This window comes from Rhinoderma darwinii, chromosome 10, assembly GCF_050947455.1.
Source record: "Rhinoderma darwinii isolate aRhiDar2 chromosome 10, aRhiDar2.hap1, whole genome shotgun sequence".
Classification (NCBI taxonomy): Eukaryota; Metazoa; Chordata; class Amphibia; order Anura; family Rhinodermatidae; genus Rhinoderma; species Rhinoderma darwinii.
The window spans coordinates 85734938-85747929 of NC_134696.1; the positions used below are offsets into that span (position 1 = coordinate 85734938).

At 46.6% G+C, this 12992-nt stretch overlaps 1 protein-coding gene across 1 annotated transcript in view; it reads left to right on the forward strand.

The window, feature by feature from the left end:
• The first annotated feature begins 9813 nt into the window (after positions 1 to 9813).
• Positions 9814 to 12992, forward strand: part of KIF18B (kinesin family member 18B) — a 48111-nt gene continuing 44932 nt past the window's right edge. The window contains exon 1 of the mRNA XM_075840159.1: positions 9814 to 9970. The gene's annotated coding sequence lies outside the window, so the exon portion shown is untranslated. The remainder of the gene's footprint in view (positions 9971 to 12992) is intronic.

The window sequence follows — 12992 nt, forward strand, 5'->3', positions numbered from 1 at the left end:
GCGATACGATTACGACGATACCAGATGTTTATAGTTTTTTTTATGTCTTATGGCGTTTGCACAATAAAATACTTTTTATAAAAAATAATTTACTTTTTGTGTTACCTTATTCTAAGAGCCAGAACTTTTTTATTTTTCCATCAAGAAAGCCGTGCGAGGACTTGTTTTTGTGTAACGAACTGTAGTTTTTGATCTGTGATTCTGATTTGGTTTATTATTGTTTTCTTTTACGGCGTTCACCGCGTGGGATAAATAACGAAATACTTTTGTAGTTAAGGCTGTTATGGACGCGGCAATACCAATTATGTATAGTTTATTTATTTTTATTAATAATAAAGGACTGATAAGGGAAAAGGGAGATTTTTACTTTTATCACCTTATTTCTATTTTTACACAACTTTTTTTTTAACTTTATTACTTTGTCCCATTAGGGGACTTGAGGGCAGGAGGCCCTGATCGCAATTCTAATACACTGCACTACATGCGTGACAGCTACTCGCTGACAGCAAGCATAATAGGTACTGACTTCGTCAGGACCCACTAGGCTTCCGTAGATGGCATAGCCGGAGGCCATTATTAGGCGTCCGGTTGCCATAGCAACCATCACTGCCTGCTATCATGTAGTGGCCCGTCGATGGGAGTTTAACCCCTAAGAAGCCGCAATAACTATTGAACACGGCTTCTAAGGGGTTAATCAGCGTGGACACAGCAATCGGTCCCTGCTGAAAGTACTGCGGCAACTGCTGTATGAGACAGCAGTTGTCACAGGTCCTGTATATGTCGGGAGAACGGCCGAAATGGCCGATCCTCCCGTGACTATTAGGTCATGGAGCGCGAACGATGCACTTACCATGACCTAATAGTACATCCAGGAGCGGGAAGGGGTTAACTAAAGGACTCACAGACCCATCTACTGATGCTACAGAAGAAATGTGTATGTGCCTAAAGCTTCCCAGAGCAATAACAAAAGTAGGGCTCCAGCAGCCAGCCCCCTGGTACAGTGTCAGACTGGAGCACCTTAGGCCCACCAGAGGAAATCATTATTGGGTCACACCCTTTAGCTATATAGAAATAATGCAAGAACCATTCTTAATTGAGTAGTAAAATGTGTGTAGTAAAATAAAGGGCAATATTACCACAATACAGTTACCATATAGTGGTAGATACCAGTTCTACACAGGCGCGCTGTAGACCATATAATTTATAGCAGTACAGTGAAATCCAGTGACTCACAGGTGCAACACAAACAACTTTGGTGCCTCACTTTTCAAGCACCCTCTCCAAAAACCTACTATTTATAGTGCCCCAGATGGAAAATATACTCCCTCTTGGTGCCCCACACAGTAATAGCACTCCCCTTTAGGCTCCACACAGTAATAGTGCCCCCGAAACAATAATAGTGTGCCTTTAGGCACCACACAGTAATAGTGCTCCTCTTAGTGCCTCACACAGTTATAATACACACACACACACACACACACACACACACACACACACACACACACACACACACACACACACACACACACACACACACACACAGTAATAGTGTCCCCTTTGTACTCCCTACACAGTAATATACTCATAAATGATCCTTAACAATGTCATGGTGGTTTTGACTCCCAGATAAATATCAAACCAAAAAAGACCCAAATGGGAGAATAGAGACCAGAAATGTTTCCATGCATGTATAAAAAAAATAACATTATTTCGACTTCTTAAAAAACAACATGAATGTAAGACATGTAAATATAAATATAACAGGTATCCAAGATGACGTCAACATAAAGCAAGTACAACGTAGCAATTGATGGTAAATAATAGTGAGATAGAGCTGGCTCTAAAAATACATCTTAGTCCTAGTAAGATGCACAGAGTGTCAGTAACCCAAAAGGAAAGGGGACATATATCGGATGCTGTGATAGTGATTAGTTACATCAATGACCTGTGTTCAGATACAAACGAAACTATATATTAATGTGAGTATAAGAAAAATACGTTCGAAAAACATAACTGGTAAGTATTCAATATAGTGCAACAAATGTTGGGTGCCTGAGGAATACTTAGTGAAACGTGCGTCGAGGCGCAGTACACGTGCAGGAATCATTCCCTTACATTGATAAGTACGTTTTTACATGAACTGACTCTGGTTCACAGCAAACTTTTGTTTGTTTTACCTTCCTTTACGTTTGATGCGAAATCTGATGTCTGATACCCAACATTTGTTGCACTAGATCCCCGTTTGTGCCCCTATATAGTAGTTAGGTCACCTTTGTCAGCCCATTAAGTAGTTAGGTCCCCCTTTTATCCTTATATAGTAGTAGTAAGATCTCCTTTGCACCAATAAAAATAAAAACAATCAACCTAACCCTGTACCGACGACGTGTGAATGGATGCTCTGCTTGATTCCTGCTGTACGTGGATCGCCGAAGTGACGTAATAGCATAACCTGAGCTGGGACACTGACATCCTCTGCGTCCTCCTGACCTCTGGTAGGCCTTAAACAGCCTGTGGCCTACAAGAGTAAGCGGCGGGGCAGAAAGCCAATGGCTTTCTGCTCCACATTAGTCAGTGGCAGTGTAATGGTGGGGTAGGGAGACAGACAGGTGAGCCCTAATCTACCCGCCACTCAGTCCCTGCCTACTTGCAACGACCCGTCCTAAGCGACGGCGTACAACTGGGCGACGTCCCCTACGCTCACTAAGTGTACGACAGACAAACAGGCAAGGGTACACAGAAGCTAAGGGGGCTGTTGCCCACGGCAACCCCGTGAGCAACAAGAATAGTGAACGAGCCGAGTCAAACCAGGAGTGGACGAGGTACAAAACGCAGAGCAGGAGAATAGTGAACGAGCCGAGTCAAACCAGGAGTGGACGAGGTACTAAACGCAGAGCAGGAGAATAGTCAGTCAAGCCAGGGTCAATATGAAGCAGAAGACAAGTAGCACAAGCAGTAACAGCAGAGCCAGGAAACAGACTAAAAGAATCACAGGCAAAGGAGGAACAGGAAGAGAAGGTATAAATAGACAGAGGGCGGGAGCTAGCTCCGTCTGGCCAGGCTGTGATAGGCTCTCCCACTCCTCAGCCTCCCAGGCTGATTGGTAGAAGAAGGTGTCACTCGAGCAGACTTAGGAGTAGGTGCAGAGTGACTAACCACGGGCGTCGACACAGAAGCTGTGTCTGGCAGATCCTTTACAGGCAGACGACATCCATGGCCGGAAAGATGCAGTTCAGTGCCTGGGCCCAGCAGAGGATCCTGTAGTCCTCTTGTGGGCCAGTCCGATGCTGCCCAGTGAGTTGCTACAAGAAAGAGGGTTGTCCTAATTGGACAACACGTTGGACTTCTTTGACAATCAACCTGGTAGGCTCAAGGCTTCCCCACAAAATATGATGCAAAAATCAAACGTGAAGGGCGGCTTCACAAGCAGTGTATGTTGTGTTGGAAAAAAAAAGCCACTTTTTTTGTGGGTGTTTAGGCCCTATTCACATCACGTTAGGTGCTTCCGTCGGAGGTATACGTCAAGAATACCCTCGACGTACTGTATACTTCAGAAGAAAAGGCCCAAATGACTCCCACTGTATGGCATACAGTGGGATACGTTGCCGGGGCACCGGTCCCTAGCAAAACTACTCAAGTCACTCTGCATTTATGGACAGTGACTTCAGGAATTCCCTATCGCTGGATTCGGCAAGCAGAGCATCAGCTGATTCTCTGCTTGGGGACTCCAGCACTCCTCCTGACGTCACTATCCATATATGGACAGTGACTTCAGGAGTTTTCAGGGAGCCGGAATCCCGGGACAGAGCCATCTAATAGCGCTCTGCCCAGGAACTCCAACACTGTGAAAGCTCCTTTCACAGTATACCTGTGGCGGATGCCATGTAGTGGCATCCGTCACCCATAGGCTCCCATGTTAAAAAAATGTATACGTTTTTTCTGCGGGACCCTCAGGATGGAATAGTGTAGTCTACTACGTTACTCCATCCTTAAAAAAAAGGTATACCGACGTATACCAGCCAACAGAGGCTAAAAGGACACTCTTTTGGTCTCCGTCAGGATAATGGAGCCCTATGGACACGTTTATCTTGTACGTTGGGAGCTTTCCCGACGTACAAGATAAATGTAGTGCCTTAACGTGATGTGAATGGGGCCTTAGGCTTCATTCACATCTGAGTCAGGGTCCCGTTCTGTCTGAGCTTTCCGTCAGAACGGGACCCTGACTGAAACAAACGGAAGCCATAGGTTTACGTTTGCATCACCATTGATTTCAATGGTGACGGATCCAGTGCAAATGGTTTCCGTTTGTCTCAGTTGTTTTGACTGAATGAATAGAGCAGTCGACTACGTATTTTATTCTGTCAAAACTACGGAACCCTTCCATAACTAAGACAAACGGAAACCATTTGCACTGGATCTGTCACCGTCGAAATCAATGGTGATGCAAACGGAAACCTATGGTTTCCGTTTGTTTTAGTCAGGGTCCTGTTCTGGCGGAAAGCTCCGACGCAACATCAGACCGGAGCCCTGACACAGATGTGAACGAAGCCTTATCCTGTTGTTTTTTTTGTGGCAAAATACACTGGGACTAGATGTTAGCTTGACATCAATAGGGAATTATTAAACGCACTACAAACAGTTCATATTTTTGGTGCCATTTTTTTATTTTGCCCAGTGTTTTTTCAAAATCGCAGCAAGCCTGACTTTGGCATTTTTTACATCACTTACCCCTGTTTTTTTTCCCATAGACTCCCATAGGTTTTTTTTTGCCTCTTAAAAAAACTCATGTGTCAATGTATATGCCATTTTTTATGCCATTTTTAACCCCTTTACAACGAAGGACGGATATATCCGTCGTGTGCAGGAGTTAGTTCCTGCAAAAGGACAGATATATATGTCCTCAGATCGCGTGGGTACTGCCAGTGTACCAATGCGATCAGCGGCAGGAGCACAGCTGTTATACACAGCCTGGCTCATGCCATAACTGCCGGAATCGAAGCGCGCTCTGATTCCGGCAGTTTAACCCATTAAATGCCGCTGTCAACAGCGACAGCGACATCTAATGTGTTTGACAGAGAGAGGGAGCTCCCCCTGTCACCCCATCGGCGCCCCTGCAAAGAAATCTTGGGGCGCCGTCGGGTTTCAATGGCAGCCGGGGGCCTAACAAAGGCCCCCAGGTCTGCCTTCAGCAAATGCCTGTTAGGTCATGTCAGAGGCATGACCTAATAGATTACCTGTCAGTATACCAAAGCATTATTGCCTGTCAGTGTAAAACTAAGTATAACAAAGCATTATATATGTGATCAGCAGATCGCATGGTGAAGTCCCCTGGTGGGACTAAAAAAAAAAAATGGAAAGCAGTTAAATAAAGTTTGTGAAAAATAAAATAATTTACAGTGAAAATCAAATAAAACCCAATAAGTGGATTTATTTAGTAAAAGTGTCAAAACAAATAACACATGCATATATATGGTTTCCCCACGATCGTAACGGCTTGACCAATAAAATGAACACATTAATTAAACCGCCGGATGAACGGCGTCCAAAAAAAACGCAAAAAACAATGGCAAAATTCTCTCTTTTCTCCCATTCCCCCCATAAAAAATTAAATAAAAATCAATCTGTAAGTCCTATGTACTCCAAAATAGTACTAATCAAAACTACACATTGGCCCGCAAAAATCAAGCCCACATACGGCCACATTGAAAGAAAAATAAAAAAATTACGGCTCTTGGAACGCGGCGATGCAAAAACAAGTAATTTTTTTCGTAGGAAAACATATAAAACCTTTACATATTTGATATCCCCGTAATCGTGCCGAGCCATAGAATAAAGGTAACATGTTATTTACGCTGCATAGTAAACGGCGTAAATTTGTAACGTGAAAATCAATGCTGGAATAGCTGCTTATTTTCAATTCTCTCCTAAAAAAGTTAATAAAAGTTAATCGATATATTATAAGCATCTAAAAATGGTACAATTACAAAACACAACTCGTCCCGCAAAAAACAAGCCCTTATATGTTGACGGAATAAAATAAAAGTTACGACTCTTGGATTGCGACCGTGAACAAAAAATAATCGCGCAAAATGGCCTGGTCATTAAGGGGCAGGGGTGTAACTAGGAAAGACTGGGCCCCATAGCAAACTTTTGACTGGGGCCCCCCCTCCCCTGGGTATCACACAACCCTCCCTTGTAGATAGTACCTCCCTATATATTCCGCCACACAGCGCCCCCTATAGATAGCACCATACAGCCCCCTGTAGATAACGTCATACAGCCCCCTTGTAGATAACGCCATACAGGCCTCCCCCTGTAGATTACGCCATACAGCCCTCCCCCTGTAGATAACGTCATACAGCCCTCCCCCTGTAGATAACGCCATACAGACCCCCCCTGTAGATAACGCCATACAGCCCTCCCCCTGTAGATAACGCCATACAGACCCCCCCTGTAGATAACGCCATACAGCCCCCCTGTAGATAATGCAATACAGCCTCCCCCTGTAGATAACGCCATACAGTCCCCCCCTGTAGATAACGCCATACAGCCCTCCCCCTGTAGATAACGCCATACAGCCCTCCCTGTAGATAACGCCATACAGCCTCCCCCTGTAGATAACGCCATACAGACCCACCCTGTAGATAACGCCATACAGCCCCCCTGTAGATAATGCCATACAGCCTCCCCCTGTAGATAACGCCATACAGTCCCCCCTGTAGATAGCGCCATACAGCCCTCCCCCTGTAGATAATGCCATACAGCCCTCCCCTGTAGATAATGCCATACAGCCCTCCCCTGTAGATAACGCCATACAGCCCTCCCCCTGTAGATAACGCCATACAGCCCTCCCCCTGTAGATAACGCCATACAGCCCTCCCCCTGTAGATAATGCCATACAGCCCTCCCCTGTAGATAACGCCATACAGCCCTCCCCTGTAGATAACGCCATACAGCCCTCCCCCTGTAGATAATGCCATACAGCCCTCCCCCTGTAGATAATGCCATACAGCCCTCCCCTGTAGATAACGCCATACAGCCCTCCCCCTGTAGATAACACCATACAGCCCTCCCCCTGTAGATAACGCCATACAGCCCTCCCCCTGTAGATAATGCCATACAGCCCTCCCCTGTAGATAACGCCATACTGCCCTCCCCCTGCAGATAATGCCATACAGCCCCCCCCCTGTAGATAACGCCATACAGCCCTCCCCCTGTAGATAATGCCATACAGCCCTCCCCCTGTAGATAACGCCATACAGCCCTCCCCCTGTAGATAATGCCATACTGCCCTCCCCCTGTAGATAATGCCATACAGCCCCCCCTGTAGATAACACCATACAGCCCTCCCCCTGTAGATAATGCCATACAGCCCTCCCCCTGTAGATAACGCCATACAGCCCTCCCCCTGTAGATAACGCCATACAGCCCTCCCCCTGTAGATGCCATACTGCCCTCCCCCTGTAGATAAAGCCATACAGCCCTCCCCCTGTAGATAATGCCATACAGCCCTCCCCCTGTAGATAACGCCATACAGCCCTCCCCCTGTAGATAACGCCATACAGCCCCCCCCTGTAGATAACGCCATACAGCCCTCCCCCTGTAGGGAATGCCATACTGCCCTCCCCCTGTAGATAATGCCATACAGCCCCCCCCTGTAGATAACGCCATACAGCCCTCCCCCTGTAGATAATTCCAGACAGCCCTCCCCCTGTAGATAACGTCATACAGCCCCAAACCCTCCCTTGAGATAACGCCATACAGCCCTAAACCCTCCCTGTAGGTAGCGCCATGCAGCCCCAAACCCCCCCTTGAGATAACGCCATACAGCCCTAAACCCCCCTGTAAGTAACGCCATGCAGCCCCCCCCCCCCCAAAAAAAACGGCCTAGAGTTTGTCCTACAAAAGACATGCATCCACTAGGATACATGTGTGATCGCTGGCAGCGATAAGGAGAACAGGGGACCGAAAATCCCCCCAAGTTCTCCATGACAAACCTCGGACTTCCGGGGTCTGCGCAGTTGCATAAAAATGAAAGGAGCGCTGGTCACGCATGCGCACAAGCGCGACCGGTGCACAATTAATTTCTATGGAGCTGCCGACTGACTCCGGTAGTCCGGGGTCTGTCAAGGAGTACTTCGAGGGACTTTCGGTCCCCTGTTCTCCTTATCGCTGGGCGTCCCAGCAATCCCACATGTATCCCCTATCCTGTGGATAGGGGATGCATGTCTTTTGTAGGAACAACCCCTTCAGTGGCGTCGCGCTGTAGCAGCCATAGCAGCTGCTAGCGGAGCCTCCGGCCATGGGCCTGTGCCTCATGCTGCAGGCCCCGTAGCAGCCACTGTGGCTGCTACAGCGGTAGTTACGCCACTGTTAAGGGGTCAATAGCGTTTTTCCAAAATAATCTTTTTTTTTGTTTTTTTTAAATGTCTATAAAAAGCTATACAAAAAGTGTGTGTGAAGGAAGCTTACTTCATGTAATTTTTAATGGTTTTCCGGATTATTTAAAGGGTAAGTAAACATTCGACAAACTTCTGACATGCCATAGTGACGTCAGAAGTTTCGATTGGTGGGGGTCCGAGCACTGAGACCCCCACACATAGCTAAAACGAAGCGGCAGAATCGCTCGTGTGAGCGCTCAGCCACTTCGTACCTTTTCGGCTTTTTATGGAAATCAAGATCGGAGAAAGTCTATGAGCCCGTACTCCGATACATCTGCTTTTCCAGAAACTAAGCGGCTGAGAGCTCACGCGAGCGCTTCTGCTGTATCGTTTTAGCGATTGGTGGCGGTCTCAGTGCTCGGACCCCCACCGGGGTAAAACTTCTGACATGTCACTATGACATGTCAGAAGTTTGTCGAACGTTTAGTTACCCTATAAATGAGGAATGTTCCTAGAGCTGCTTCTAAGGAAAACCCAATCAAAGTACAGGTTATTACTCGCGGTTGGTTTTAAATGCCTTGATGATTAGGGAACGCTGCGTTTATCAGTCCCAATGCATGAACAGCATTTTAACAAATCTGTTTTCCGGTAATGTTAAATTTGGCCAGCAAAACCATTGTATGAGCGCATATTCTTATGTTTCGGATGGAAATACTATGCATAAAACCCCTTCGGGCGTGCAGCGTTATTCTTCCCATCAAATCTTACAGAATCTCCTACGAATTTTGGGACGCAGATGTGATCAGAGCCTTATAATGAGGTCTGTTGGGGCTTCTGTGGTTTTGACAGCAAGAATAGCACTGCATGCAGGTGTGAACATAGCCGTACTTGGCGAGTGGTCAGTATTTGAAGGCAGATTTAATTTTATTTTTTAATTGAATCCTTCAGACAGACTTTCTTCTAAATCCCAATCCAATCAAGGACAACATCTGTATGGAGTTTGCAAGTTCTCCCCGGGTTTCCTCAAGTACTCCTGTTTCATGCCATACTCCAGAAATCATACAGATAGGGAATTTACATTGTGAGACTGTGAATGATTGTTTAGAATCATGATGTCAGCTTCTGCACAGCACCCCGGAATATGTTGGCGCTCTGTAAGTAACAGAAATAAATAATAATAATAAATAATAATAATAATAAATGGAAACAAATTTATGAAGCACAGACTTCATGCATAAGGGCAGCATAGATACATGATTCAGCATGATATATACAATATACCGCACTGCGATGCTTTCTATCAACATTCTTGTGCGCTACAGCTTCCTCATCAACTTTGACATATGCCTAACACATTAAGACTACAACTCCCGACATACACCGCGCAGTTAAATTACGTCACATCCTCACCTATCAGCGTAATGGACTGGCTGTCCAATCAGCGTCCGCGTCTGGAAGAGCCCGCTTGATTTGAACTTGGTATGACGGATGTCTGAAGAGATGGGGGCGGGGCTGGCATTAGGAAATAATCGTAATTGTACAGAAGATCTATGCACATTGGAGACGATTGTTATCGGCGCTATTTATACTAGGTGAGTGGTCACATGATGCGTGGAGCTGCGATCACTCTGCTCAGTGAGCGGGCGCAGGGCTCCATCACCTGACGTGACAGTGATCTCATCCTGCAGGGCTGTAGAGCCTCCTGTGCCAGGGTTTACCCACTCAGGGCAAGGGTATCCCTTGATCTCAAGTCTTAACACTTTACTATAATCTCCATAGAAGTCAATGGAAATGTCAGGCAACCGCTTCTATTGACTTCTATGAAGTGTGACATGTTTGGGCTATACGGTGTAGTAGAGGGGTATGGTAAAGTTCCTCTAGGTTGCTATGGAGGAAACTCTCTTGGATACGTCTGACCCGTTTACATCCGGTTACTGGTCCCCATGAGACGACTAATCCATCCCCAAATAAGTGAATTGCGCATGACAGAAAAGACGCCATCATACGGATTTTCTATATTTTACATGTGTAGGAGATCTCTAGCTGTCGCCGCTGGATGTGCTGTGGTTTCCTCCCGCCACGACGTGATTGGCTGCAGTGGTCACGTGCGGTGATGTTATGACAGTACTGCCTGGCCTTCTAGACAGAGGACCTCAGTCTTTAGTCTGGATGATCAATGGTGTGCAATAAAGTCTGGTACTATGTGTAGCTCCGCTGCTTTCAAGTCAACGCAGGTGAGCTGCAGTACCAGACGCCGCTGCATGGACGAGAGTGGCGCTGTGCGGGGATGGAACTCCTATTAATCACACACCGATGGCTTGTCTGCACGGCCGCTATGGCCATGACGTGGGCAATGTGTCGCCCTTCCTACGTTGCAGGAAATGAAAGTAAATGTGGTCTTTGGCTGCGCGACCCGTGTCGTGGCTAAAGTCGCCGTGTAGCCCTGGCTTTATTGTTAAGGTGGCCAAACCCCTTAGGAAGTTGTTGAGTGACAGCTATTCCTCCTGAGTCCACCTCACACATGCACGTTTGGCTGGGTGGGGAGACGGGTATAAGCCACAGCGAGATACAAATGATGCTGAGCGTTGCAATCCAATCTGCCATCAGGGAAGAGTTGTGATAGCCCCGTAAACATTAGATCGTCGGCCGTTCCCAGCTAGTATGGCTGATGTTCCTCTGGTGGGTATGGGCACCTTTAGTCTCAGTGTCACTATAGGGCTCATGTCATGCAGCATCACTAGTCCACCCTAAGGCCTCATGCACATGACGTAGCCGTGTGCAAGGTCCGTGATTACGGCACGGGTGGCCCGAGGAGTGTCATCCGCGGTCCGTCCACAATCACTGACCGTGCACGTACAAGATGTGCATTGACTTTAAGGAGCCCGTCAAATGACTTGGCTTATTTTTCTGCGGTCCGGGCTCCCAGGCAATGCACGTACCTTGGAAGCCACGGTCCTGTGCATTGGCCCATGGGATACAATATGTCCTATACTATCAGAAATTGCAGAGAGTATGCGGACCGTAATGCATAGAGGCCTAACACCTCGTTCACACAAGTGTTTTGAAGTCCAGATATGTTCGTTGTGTATTTATGGGAATATTTATTTTTAAAAGGGTTGTTACACCAGGAAAGGGCAAATGGTCATCATGGTGTGGGGTTCGGGACCCACTTTATTAGCCAGAGGGGAGGGACACTTGATTGTGTTCTTTGGCAGCCTGAGCGCAACATATGTTACATGGACGGTCATACAGTACTACGTTTCTCCTGCAGCACACGGACCTATGCAATTCCATGGGGCTATTCAGACGACCGTGATTTTTCACACCGCGTATTTCCGTTGCGTAAAACTCGCTGCATGGCTTATTCTTGTCCTTTTTTGTAGACCACATCACCCATTCAAGGCGATGGGTGCGTAAAAATCACGGACAGCACACAGACGTCATCCGTGTGCTGTCTGTTTCACGCAACAGTTGCTAAAGAAATTCTGAGGAAAAAAAAGGTGCACCAACGCTGACATCAAAAACTCATGCCACACGGAACGCACACTGATGGCACACGGAACTGAAATGCATTAAATACGTGGACGCAAAACAGGCACGCTCGTCTGAATCCAGCCTTAGAAGGATCTGGCAAGTCAGTGGAACCGCATTAGAAAATATTCTGTTATAAGTTTTAGGCCTCATACACACGAACGTGCTTTTGCGGCCGCAATTCCCCCGAAAATCCATGGGAGAATTGCGACCCCATTCATTTCTATGGGCCCATGCACACGACCATGGTTTCCACAGTCTGTGCATGGCTCAGGAGCCCGGACCGCAGAAAGAACGGACATGTCTTATTACGGCCGTGTTCTGCGGTCCAGGCTCATAGGAAATAATGGACGTGGCCCGCGGGTGTCACGACACGGCCAGCCAACCCGAAAATCACGGCTGTGCACATGGCTACGGTCGTGTGCATGAGGCCTAACTGAATGTATTATCTAGTTAGTTTGCTTCCATTTTTTTTTTTTTTTGTTTTAAAGCGGCTCTGTCTCCACATTATAAGTGGCCTATCTTGTACATGATGTGATCGGCGCTGTAATGTAGATTACAGCAGTGTTTTTTATTTAGAAAAACGATCATTTTTGACGGAGTTATGACCTATATTAGCTTTATGCTAATGAGTTTCTTAATCCACAACTGGGCGTGTTTTACTTTAGACCAAGTGGGCGTTGTACAGAGGAGTGTATGACGCTGACCAGTGACCAATCCGCGTCATACACTTCTCTCCATTAATTTATACCGCACATAGCGATATAGCTATATAGATATGTGCAGCCACATACACACACATTAACGATACTGCAGTGTCCTGACAGTGAATATACGTCACTACCAGCCAGGACGTGATATTTATTCAGAATCCTGACACTTCTGTAGCGTCTGTGTGAGATTTAGGCTGAGTTCACACGTCGCGGATTTGACGCAGATTTTCATCGCAGATTTTACACTTTGCCATGCAAAAGGGTGAGATATGCGTCAAAACCGCAACAAAATCTGCTACAAATCCGCAACGTGTGAACTCGGCCTTACAGCAAGGCAAACGTACTCTCGCGAGATTACGATGTAACCTGT